A 12,019-nucleotide genomic window follows, 5' to 3' on the forward strand; every position below is an offset into this window, starting at 1 on the left:
CATGACAAAAGAAAAACTCTATTTCTAAATGGGATCACATCCACAGGTATAAGGGCCAGGAATTCAACATATATTTTGGGAGGACACAATTCAATCCATAACAAAAGGGATGGAGGCAAAGGGAATATTTAAAATCCGGACAACCCAGAGAGTGCCTTTCCCAGTGAATGCTGTATAAGGCTGCCCCAGGAGCCAGCAACAGCCCTAGACTGGGGTAAACCAATCAGGGTTTGAGCACCACTCCCAGCTGTGTGACCTCAAGAAAGCTGCTCCCCCTCTCTGAGCCTTTCTCCTCATTCGCAAAGAGGGGGTAATTATATGGATATCATGGGGTTCTTGTGAGATCGCACAAGATTATGGGTGTAAAATTATAGTTTTAACACGCAGGGCTTTATAAATCGTCCAAATCCCAGAAAACCAAATCCATTGCCATTGAGTCGATTCCAATTCATAGCGATGCTACAGAACAGAGTAGAACTGCCCTACAGGGTTTCCAAGGCTGTGGTCTTTACAGAAGTAGATAGCCACATCTTTCTCCCACGGATCGACTGCTGGGTTCAAACTGCTGATCTTTTGGCTAGTTGCTGAGCACTTAACCACTGCACTACCAGGCTCCTTATACATCGTGCAGGACCACAGAAATGTCAGCACGGTTGTGAGGATCACACAGGTCACAGCTCCTCTCAGTGTGCCACAGGGTGTCACCTCAATTCAAGCACACAGAGCCAAGCAAGTCATCGCACACTGGTGCTGGCTTAAGACATGCTCAGTGGCAAAGACAGGTAAGTAGAGGATAAGTAGAGCCTACTGATATGGACAGAGGAGTGTCATTTACTCTTACTGCCACCGTCATCTGTCAGCTTGTCATACTGTGGTGGCTTGCAAGTTACTATGATGCTGGAAATTATATCACTGGTATTTCAAATACCAACAAGGTCGCCCATGATAGACAGGTTTCAGCAGGGCTTCTAGACTAGGACAGAGTAGGAAGAAAGGCCTGGAGATCTACTTCCAAATATTAGCCAGTGAAAACCCTATGGATCACAACAGACTATTGCCCAATATAGTGCTAGAAGACGAGCTCCTCAAGTTAGGAGTTACTCAAACTACACAGTGGTTGCAACAAAGGACTGGAGCACACCAACAATTGTGAAATGACACAGGACTGGGCAACGTTTCCTTCTGTTGTACATGGGGTCACCATGAGTTAGAGCTAACTCAATGTCAATTAATAACAATAACAACAATAACTCTTACTGAGTCTGCAGCTGCATTTCTCAAAAACTTCTAGGACTTGAGTCAGAATGGGGCGGAGGCGGGGGGAGGCTGTATTGTAAACCAGCTCCCTCAATTATTCACCTTGAAGTTTTAGAATCACAGCCTTAAAGCAGCCCCCAAATGCCAATACCTCTCAGATTAAAGAGCAATCTAGGCTAAGCAGCCATGGGTTTTACTGACTACTGTTGAAAAAGCACCTACTGTGCACCAGGTACCTTGCATACATTATTTGGAATTTTACCCTCCTCGTGTGTAAAATAAAAAATAAAAAATAATTCTCTTTTTTTACACATGTTACAGAAAGGAGCCCTGGACTAATGGACCATATCTACCACGGCCTCCACCAGGCTGAGTCCAGTACAACTAGATAGTGCCTGACTACCACCACTGACTGCTCTGACAGGGATCACAATAGAGAGTCCCAGACAGAGCTGGAGAAAAATGTAGAACAAAATTCTTAGTCAAAAAGAAAGACCAGACTTGCTGGCCTGACAGAGACTGGAGAAACCCTGAGAGTATGGCCCCTGGACACCCTTTCAGCTCAGTAATGAGGTCACTCCTGAGGTTCAACCTTCAGCCAAAAACTGAACAGGCCCATGGAAGAAAACAAGACTAGAGGGGTGCACCAGCCCTGGGGCAGGGACTGGAATGCAGGAGGGAACAGGAAAGCTGGTAATAGGGAACCCAGGGTTGAGAAGGGAGAGTGTTGCCATGTCGTAGAGTTGTTAACCAATGTCATATAATGTGTGTACTGTTCGATGAGAAACTAGTTTGTTCTGTAAACTTTCATCTAAAGTTCAATTTAAAAAAAAAAAAACACTCACACCAAAAAAAAAAAAAAAGACAGAAAGGAGCCCTGGTGGTGTGTAACAATTCACCACTCAACTGTTAACCAAAAGGTTGGTGGTTTGAACCTACCCAGTGGCTTCAAGGGAGAAAGACCTGGCAATCTGCTCCTGTAAAGATTACAGCCTGGGAAACCCTACAGGGACAGTTCTACTCTGTCACATGGAATCTCTATGAGTCAAAAATAGACTCGATGGCACATAACAACAACAGATTATAGATACGAAAGGGAAGGCCCAGAAAAGTTGACCAACCTGTCAAAGGCCACACACTTAATCCAGGGCTCTGTGAAGCCACATCCCAGCTTCTAGCTATGATCGGCTGCCCCTTCTCATTGAAGCGTTAAGGGAAGGCCATGGGAGTTTGAAGTAACAGCCACTTCTGAGCAATCCCAGAAGCCTTCCTGGAAGAGCGTGAGGAGGAAGGGCAAGGGGCCCAGCCGGGACCTTGGAGAGCACCGCCTGCCGGCCTGCCTCCCAAGCAGCACTGCTCCAGCAGCCAGGCCAGTACAGAAGAATCCTCTGCCTGCACACCCCTCGTCTGATCTTTGTCTCTGCCACATGGATTTAAGATGCACCAACTCTTAGTGCTCTGGGGGGTTCATCTAAACATGATTAAACAACCATTAGGCCTCTGCAGTTGGGAAATGGAGATTTACAGACTTCCGAACCTCCATTTAAATGCAAATGTAGCCTTGTCGCCTGGAACCATGGATCTGAGCAGCATTAAAGGCACTGTTGCCGCCATGCCATCGCTCTCATTCGCTGGGCCACCTTAAGCGTTTAATCCTGCTGGAACCAGGCCGGGTGAGGGCAGGTTCCAGGGCCTATGGTAGTGGGCTGCGAGCGGGTGCCCCACTTTTCTTCATCCACCCACTGCCCCCCCAGGCCTGGGTGGGTGTGCAGATGGTAACCTCTGGCTGTGGGCAGCACAACCTTGCCAAGGTCACACAAATGGTTGTTGTCAGGTGCCATTGAGTCGATTTTCGACTCATAGCAACTCCACGTGACAGAGTAGAACCGCCCCCATAGGGTTTCCTAGGCTGTAATCCTTATGGGAGCAGATTGCCAGGTCTTTTCTCCTGAGGAGTGGCTGGTGGGTTCAAACTGCTGATCTTTCACTTAGCAGCCATCGGCCTAACCTTTGCACCGCCAGGGCTCCTTAAAGTCACGCATACAAATGGGAAATCCCAGAGCCAGGACAAAAACCCTGGCCTTCCTGGCTCTGCAGCCTTAGTTACACCAGGGTCTGTTGCAAGTGGTACCACCTGGGACCTCCACACAAAGGGGCTGGAAATATTTATTGAGTTGGAAGCAAATAAGAAACTGACACTCGAGCTAATAACAACAGGAGCCATTTTATTGCGCACCTACTATGTGCCAGGAGTCTCTGGGTGGCACAAACAGTTAAGTGCTCAACTACTAACTGAAAGGTGTCTCAGAAGAAAGGCCTAGAGATCTGCTTCCGGAAGGTCACAGCCTTGAAAGCCCTGTGGAGTAGAGTTCTACTCTGCACACGAGGGGTTAACATGAGCAGAAATCAACTCAACAACAACTATGTGCCAGGCATAGAATGTACCATTCCATTTCCTCAAGACCCTCTGAAGTGGGTTTTATAATCCCCATTTTTTAAAAGGGGAAACTGAGACACATGGAGGTGAAGAGCCTGCTGGGGCCCCTCACAGGAAAGGTACCTGAGCCCAGATTTGAACCCAGGCCTGCCTAACTCCCAAATCCATGCTTCTATCCACTTCAAACTTTGCCAGTTAGCTACTGCGTGACCTTTGGCAAATGACCTCTCTGGCCTTCCGCTTCTAGATGTAAAATGGGTATAATAATAGTATCCACTTCACTGGATTATCTGGGGATGAATGGAATTAATCAAAGTGAAGCACTTGGAACAGTGTCTGGTGCTTAGAAAGCACTCAACAAATGTTAGTAGTAATCATTGTGATTAACTATTCTATACTCAGAAAGAGCCCAGTGCTCTAAGAGAGTTACAAACCACACACTGTGGGGCTCAAGGGGTCACAGATTTCATGCCCCTGGGGGTGAAACCAGGGGCAGCTTCTTGGAAGAAGCAGCACTTGTAATGGACATTGAGGGGTGGGCAGGGAAGGGAGGCAGGAGGGGAATAGCTGGACAGTTTGATGGGGAAGAGGCAGCTGTCCTTGGAGGCCGATGCTGGTGGCACCTACAAGAGAAGGGCAGGGAAGCCATGAAGGCCACTGGGCTGGACTCTGAAGACCTTGAATTCCAAGCTGAGAATCAGGCCTGCATTTTGCCAAGCCCTGATGGTGGGGCATCAAGGACCATTGTCCTGAGAGTGACCGGTGACCAAGCACTTGCTGGGTGCCAGGCTCTGTGCTGAGCCAGTTTCATGCACGATTTCATACCCTCCTCGAAGCAGTCCTGCCAAGTTGGTTTTTATTAGGATTACTCATGTTTCAGATGAGTCAACTGTGACTCAGATGACTTAGAGGTCATGCCCAAGGTCACCCAGCTCAAGGGAGGTGGAGCCAGCTGCAAGTCAAGAGAGGCTGCTCCTCCCTGCAGCTCTGCTTCTCTCTGACACTGACCGGTATGACTGCCTGGGAAAAAGAGGACCTGAGGGTGATGTGCTTGGGACTTTCTCGGTTTCAAAACAGAGTCCCATGTGCCAAGCATGACTCAGAAATGGGCCAAAGGGACAAGGAAGTGGGGAGCTGCTAGAGGGGTGAATAAAGTTTTATGACACAATGAGTAGGGGTTGGCCACTGCTTTGGCAGAAGGTCAGGCCAGAGACCCAGATTTGAGGCTCGCCCATAGAGAATAGAGAAGCCCCTGGGAATCGCCCAGTTGCCTGAGCCAGGCCTAGAGAGAGGGATCTACCCCAAGACAGAGGTGACAGGGACAGAACGAGCCTGGACTCAAGTCCTGCCTCCCAGCTGCCTGCTGAATGTGAGTTCTGGGGAGACCTTCTCTTCCCTGGACCACATCCTAGCTCCTAGACCCCAGGGGAGTTTGCTCACGGCTTGTTGTTGCTGTTGAACTGCCATAGAGTCAGCCACGATGTCTTGCAAAATGGAGCAAAGTGCTGCCCGGTCTTGCATCACCTTTATGACTGGTTTCGAATCATCATGATCCATAGGGTTTCCATTGACTGATTTTTGGAAGTAGGTCACCAGGCCTTTCTTCCTAGTCCGTCTTAGTCTGGAAGGGCCACTGAAACCTGTTCAGCATCATATCAACATGCAAGCCTCCACTGACAGACGGGTGATGGCTAAGCATGAGGTACATTGGCTGGGAATTGAACCTGAGTCTCTTACATGAGAGATGAGAATTTTACCACTGAACCACTGTGGCCTTTTGTACAGGACTTAGATGCAAGAAATCACAGTCCGGTGGGAAGACGGCAGACATCAGGTCTTGTTTCTGGAATCTGGTTGTCAGCCAGTGGGTGAGGTCCTGTTCAATGACACCACAGAGGAGAAAGGGCAAATTGAGATTTCTGCTTCTCTTTTTGCCATCTCTTTACCTCCTTCCAGCTCACTCTATTGCTGGCCATTGTTTGCTTCTGGCCTTTGGCCTCAGAGACTTAACCACAAGGGGTGACAGAGTCGGGACAGATCTGCATAGGGGACAGTAAGCCCTCCAGGAAAAGGCCGGCACTGGGGTTGGTGAGGAAGAGAATGCCAGATCCCCCTCAGCATTGAAGTGTAGGCATAGTGTTAGGTCAGGGATGGGGGAGGCCCGTCTGCTTACTTGGCCTGAGGTTTGGGGGGAAAGAGCACAGGCCAGGGAGACACAGAACTGTAGGTATGATCTCAACTGCCACTGACTTGCTCTGTGACCTTGAGCAAGTCACTTCTCCTCTTTAGGCCTCAGTTTACTCTTCTGTCAGATGGGGACCATGCCACCTGCTCTGCCTCATGGGATTCTGTGGGGCCAAAGGGCAGAGCCTTGCCAAAAGACAACTGACATGAAGTAGTGTCAGAGCAAGGAAGGACAGGGGACAGTGAAGGGCAGGGAACAAGCGAGAGGGGTACAAATGAGGCCGCTGGAGGAGGGGGCAGGCTGACCTGGATGATAGACAGCGAAGGCGGGGGACAGCATGTTAAAAAGGGGAGCCAGATGTGGGCTCATCAATCAGTTTTTATATCCCCTGCCTTTCCCTCCCACCCCCTCGGCCCCTCCCCACCCCTCCCACCCCTCCCAGCCCCCGCGGATAATTTCAAAGGACACCGATTAAGAAGACTGGCCCTCTCCCTCCTTTGTGTGAAGCCCTCCTGGTGAATTATGCAGGAAGCTTCAGGGGGCAACTGGAGCAGGATCGCTTCATTATTGATGAGAGATGACGGGCCCTCCGCTGACAGCCTGCCTGAGAGATATGATTAGCTTGTAAAAAATTAATCACCGTTCTCGGGGAGGACACAGATTAAAACCCCGAGGAGTGGTGTTATCGATGTTCCCTAATTTCAGGGGACTTTGAAAAGGTTTTAGCCCAACTTGGAGGAGACAATTAAATTCAACTAGAATCACAAGCGCTGAAATGTCACTCCCTCCCAGGAGGGGGACCCAGGGAGGTGGGAGTGCAGGGGAGAGGGCTGCAGGTAGACGTGGGATGGGGGTGGCTGGAGGCCTGGGAGTCTACCCTGGCTCTGTGGCTCTGGTGCAAGAGTCTCCCTTCTTCCACAGCGCCTCCCGCTCTGCTCTATCCAGGTGATCTCATGCTCACCTACCGCTTCAGTTATAACCTAGCCTCCGATGACTCACACATTTATGGCTCCAGCCTGGACCTCTCCCCAAAGCTCCTGATCCACATATTCACCTTTTCTGGGATGTCTCAAGGGCACCTCCAACTCAACAGGTGCGACCCTGAACTCCCAGCAATTTCCCTGCCCCCTCCGTACCTGGTCCTCCACCAGCATCCTCTTTCTTAGTGAAGGGCACTACTGTCCACCAAATCCATCATCAAAACCTGTGGATGTAACTCCTGTACCACCCACATCCCTACCACCAACATCATGGTCACCATGCACGTCATGGTCAGCACCCACATCCCTACCACCCACATCATGGTCACCACCCACGTCATGGACACCATGCACATCATGGTCACCACCCACATCCCTACCACCAACATCATGGTCACCACCCACATCCCTACCACCCACATCCCTACCATGCACATCATGGTCACCACCACATCATAATCACCACCCACGTGCCCACCACCCACATCATGGTCATCACTTGCACCCCCACTACCCACATCATGGTCACAGCTGCAGTGCTACCACCCACCATTTTCCTTAGCCACCACCCTAATCCATACCAATTTAATCTCTTGGCCATGAGACACCAAAAGTTTCCTCATAGTCTCCCCATATACCAGTACATCCAGTGTCCCAGCTTTCATCCTCTGGCCTTTCTTCTGACTTCATTCACAGCTGGAGTGGACAGTCCCCTGCAGGAGTTGACCCACACTGTACCCCGATAGGATCTGGCATCAAGTGTGCGCCATATTTGTCTCCTTTTGGCCCTGGGGCATCTCTGCGGTTGGCAGGACTTCGATTCATGACCAGCTCAGAGGCTTGGGAATGCAAGCACCCCCAGAATCAACCCTTAAGCAATGAAGACAGGACTGATGGGTACTGCCCCAGCCTCCCATCTTGGGGTGGACATTCCTGGGAGCCTTCGGGAAGCTTCTCAGGAGGTCTCAGCAGAATGGAGCCCCTGTTGCCTAGAGCAGCATCCCCACGTTACAATCTGATATTGGCTTTCCTCCTTCTGGGTCTCACTCCCCCTGGTTCTTCATCTTGCACCCAGGGACGATTCTCAGATAAACCACCTGCACCCAAGTCCTTGCCTCGGACTCTGCTTTTGCATTCTCCCAAGTACAAATACAAATACAAGAAAAAGAAGCTAAGACATCCTGCTTCTACTCTGTCCTCCCCACGGCACTAATGATCACAGAGGCACATCTGATCTTGTCATCCTTCTTAAATCCTCCCAAGATTCCCTGTTACTCTCAGGACAAAAGCAAAATCCAAACATGGCCTCCAAGAGCCTGAGTTATCTGATCCCAGCTGACTCCTCCCACCTCATCTCCCACCACGCACCAACCCTCCCAGCTGACTCCTCCCACCTCATCTCCCACCACGCACCCACCCTCTCTGCTCCAGCCACTCTGCCTCCCGTCATGCTCCTTCCTGCCACAGGGCCTTTGCCCATGCTATACCCTCTGCCTGCAATTTTGTACCCTTCCTTCTTTACTCTATAGTTCATGTTCATCCTTCAGATCTTGCCAAGTTGTCATTTTGGCTGAAAATTTCTCTTGACCCCCTTGACAAGATCAGAGTCTCCTCTCATGAATTCTTATAGCACCAGACCCCTCTCCTTTTATTGCTAATCATAGCTGCAGTATCACATTTCTTCGTGTGGTATTTGATTAATGCCAGTCTCCTCCATTAGGAATGAACAACATGGAGGCAGGGGCTGTGTTTGGTAACCCCTGGGGGCCAGCACTAGAACATTTCATGCAGGAATGAATGAGTCTACCTTGAGCTGTTCACAAATCTTCCTCTACTCCTAACTCTTCCCTGCTTCCCCACTGCATGCGGACAGAAACCAAAGCTGCGCAGCAAAGCCGTTAAAACCCTCCACCAGCAAATCCCAACTTCTCCCCAGCATTATTCCTCTTTCTTCCCCCAATGTCCCCCTGGGCTCCAGTCAGTCAGAGCTGCTGGTAGCCACTAGGCCCTCTCAGTGAACGCCCACTAGAATGTAACCTCCATGAGTGCAGGGTGGCCTGTGCACACAGCAAGGGTCCTGAGAACGTTTGTTGACTGAATGGAGAAGCTTCTACGTGGGCCTTCCTCGCTCTGCTTACCCTGCTCCTGAAAAACCAGTGCTTTTGTGTCAGGTGCTCTGTGGTGCTGGCCTAAAAAAAAAACCTGTTGCCATCAAGTCAATTCTGACTCACAGTGAGCCTCTAGGACAAAGTAGAGCTGCCCCATAGGGTTTCCTAGGAGCAGCTGATGGATTCAAACTTCCAACCTTTTGGTTAACAGCCATAGATCTTAACCACTATGCCACCAGGGTTTCCCCTTTCTATAGACTCTATGGAGTAGGCCTTGTCCCCATTTTGCAGATGATAAAAATTGGGGCTCAGAGATGTAAAGTCACTTACTAAAAGTCACACAGCTTGAGAGTGTTAGAAAGTGGATATCAACCCAGGCTGATGTCTTGCACTGTTTTTCCCATGTGGCCCATTGCTGGTGCCCCCACCTCCCATCATTCCAGCATCCAAATCCTTCCCATTCTTTGAGGTGCAGTTCAAATGTCACCTCTTCCCAGGAGACTTCCCTGATCATCACCTCCCTGGCCATAACAAGTGTTTCCTATTGTGAAAAGCCACCAGAGCCTTTGTTTTTTGGTTTTATTTCAAGAGTTTTGTTGAAGTATAATTTACATGCCATAAACATCACCCGTTCTAAGTGTACAATTCAATGATCAAGTCTTTGTTTTTATACCCTGCCCTGACATGTATTGATTTCTAGCTATGGTCATTATCTACACACAGCTCCCAGCTCCCTGCTGAGGGTAGGGCCGGGGCATTCTCATCTCTGCTTTGTCCACTAGTGGGGCCCAGGACCGAGGACCCAGGGGGTGCTGGACAAGGCGAGTGAGTCCACGCTGGCACCGTCTCACCCTGGGAAGTGGGGGCTTGGGAAATATAATAGCTGACATTTTATAGCAGCTACTGGGTGCTGTGAGTCAGAATCGACTTAATGGTGGTGGGTAACGGGTACTGGCTGCCAGGCCTGTGCTTAGTGCTCTACAGGTCTGATCTCTGCAAGACTCGCAGGATCTCCTTGTTGTTGTGGTTACTTGCTGTGGAATTGGCTCTGACTCAGGGCAACTTTATGTATAACAAAATGAAATGTCGCCCCGTCCTGGCTATCTCCATGATCTTTTATATGTTTAAGCGCGCTCAGTCCATCTCGTTAAGGGTTTCCCTCCTTTCCCCAACCCTCTATTTTACCAACTGTGATGCTCTTTACTAGCAACTGGTCTGTCCTAATGATGTATCCAAAGTTAGAACGCCTTCCAACGTAGGGGGTTCATCTCCCAGCACCACATGGGACAGTGTTCTGTTGTGATCCATGAGGTTTTCATTGGCTAATTTTTGGAAATAGATCTGTAGGCCTTTCTTCCTAGTCTGTCTTAGTCTGGAAGCTCCACTGAAACACTGTCCATCAAGGGCGTCCCTGCTGATATTTGGACTACCTGTGGCATAGCTTCCAGTGTCATAACAATATTCAAGCCACCACAGTATGACAGGTTGACATGAGGTGGTGTGTATTACCCCCATCTGGCAGGTGAGGACATTGAAGCACAGAAAGAGTAAATAACTTGCCCAAAGGTACACAGCAAGTATCAGAGTCAGGATTCAAGCCCAGGGAGTCTAGCTCCAGAGCCTCACTTTTAACCCAAAGGCCATGATGTAGGAGGACCAACTGTCCCAATTTTCCTGGGACTCTGGACTTTCAGTTTTAAAACTGGGACAGTCCTGGGCAAATCAGGATGAGTTGGTCACCCTATATAATGTTCATATCTCAGTGGGAGACTCACTGGGAAGGAGGTGCTCCTGGGCATCGCTAGGGCTGCTCTGAGGTCATGTGGGGACTCTTTAGATAGCTATCTGCCTTGCTCCTTAGCCTCTGTGGTCACTGTCAAGGTGTCTCTCCTGCCTCCTTTCCTCTGCTTCAGGTTCTTGCCAGATCACTTTATACCTCACCTGGACCCCACCTGCTAAGTAATGACTCTGGGTGTGCTGTAGGTTGAGAGTCTGAGGGGTGGGGGGTTGGGGGATGGAAGCCAAAAGAACCAGCTGTGGATGTCAAGCCCAACCCCACTGTTGCACTTCCACTTGGTCCGTCAAAGGCGGGTACCAACTGGGGAGAAATCTGAAAGCCAATCATTGGGCACTAACCTTCATGCTAAGGGAAGCAGGACATCAGAAGGTCACACGCTCCAATCCCTCAGCCCACCACTTGACCTTGAACCCTTGATTCCTTTGTGAGGAATAGGGGTGTGCATTGGAGCTCAAACAAGGGAGGCAGGAAGAGAAGATGGGAGAGAAAGAACTGACCCTTCCACTTCCTGTCAGCTTGCTGAGTTGACTCTGCTACTTGATGCCTCACTTTGCCCATCTGCTAAATGGGTCCCTGGTACATGACACCTCACCCTAAGGGGTTTGATAGCTTGCAAAGCAAGTTCACATCCATTGTTCTGAGGAGTGCTCACAACAGTCTGGGGAGCTGGGCAGCCCAGGAATGACTATTCCCATTTTATTACCTAGGGGACAGAGGCTCAGAGAGGGGAGGGGATTTGCCTCAGGTCACATAGCTAAGAGATGGAAGAGCAGCAGTTCAGACCAAATCCCTGCAACTCCACACTCTTCACTACTCCAGTCTCCCTGAAGGGAAGGGGTGCACGGGTGGGGAGGGGCTGCTGGGGACGGATTAGTCTTGCTTAGGATTCAAGACGGTTGCAGATACATTGAGATTAGCCATGTCGCTGTACAAATGAGGAGAGGCCCCAAGAGAAGAAGGAACCTACACCTGGTCACACAGCCAACCAATGGCCCATATTCAAATTCCCAAAGTAACTAAGCCTGGGTTCACCTTCCTCATGGAGGCTCCCGTTCTCAGGTTTCTAGCCTTTCTCCAGGCTCATCATTTCTTGGGTCTAGATCCCTGCTGTCCCTGCTCCCCCTCCCCCCCCCCCACACCAGAAAGTTTCCTTCCTAGAACTCACCCCTGGTAATACCAGCCAGGATGCCTCCTAATGAGAACCATAAGCACAGCTATCATGGATGGAGCATTTACTATGTGCCTGGGGGCCTG

This window comes from Elephas maximus, chromosome 3 (assembly GCF_024166365.1).
Source record: "Elephas maximus indicus isolate mEleMax1 chromosome 3, mEleMax1 primary haplotype, whole genome shotgun sequence".
Classification (NCBI taxonomy): domain Eukaryota; kingdom Metazoa; phylum Chordata; class Mammalia; order Proboscidea; family Elephantidae; genus Elephas; species Elephas maximus.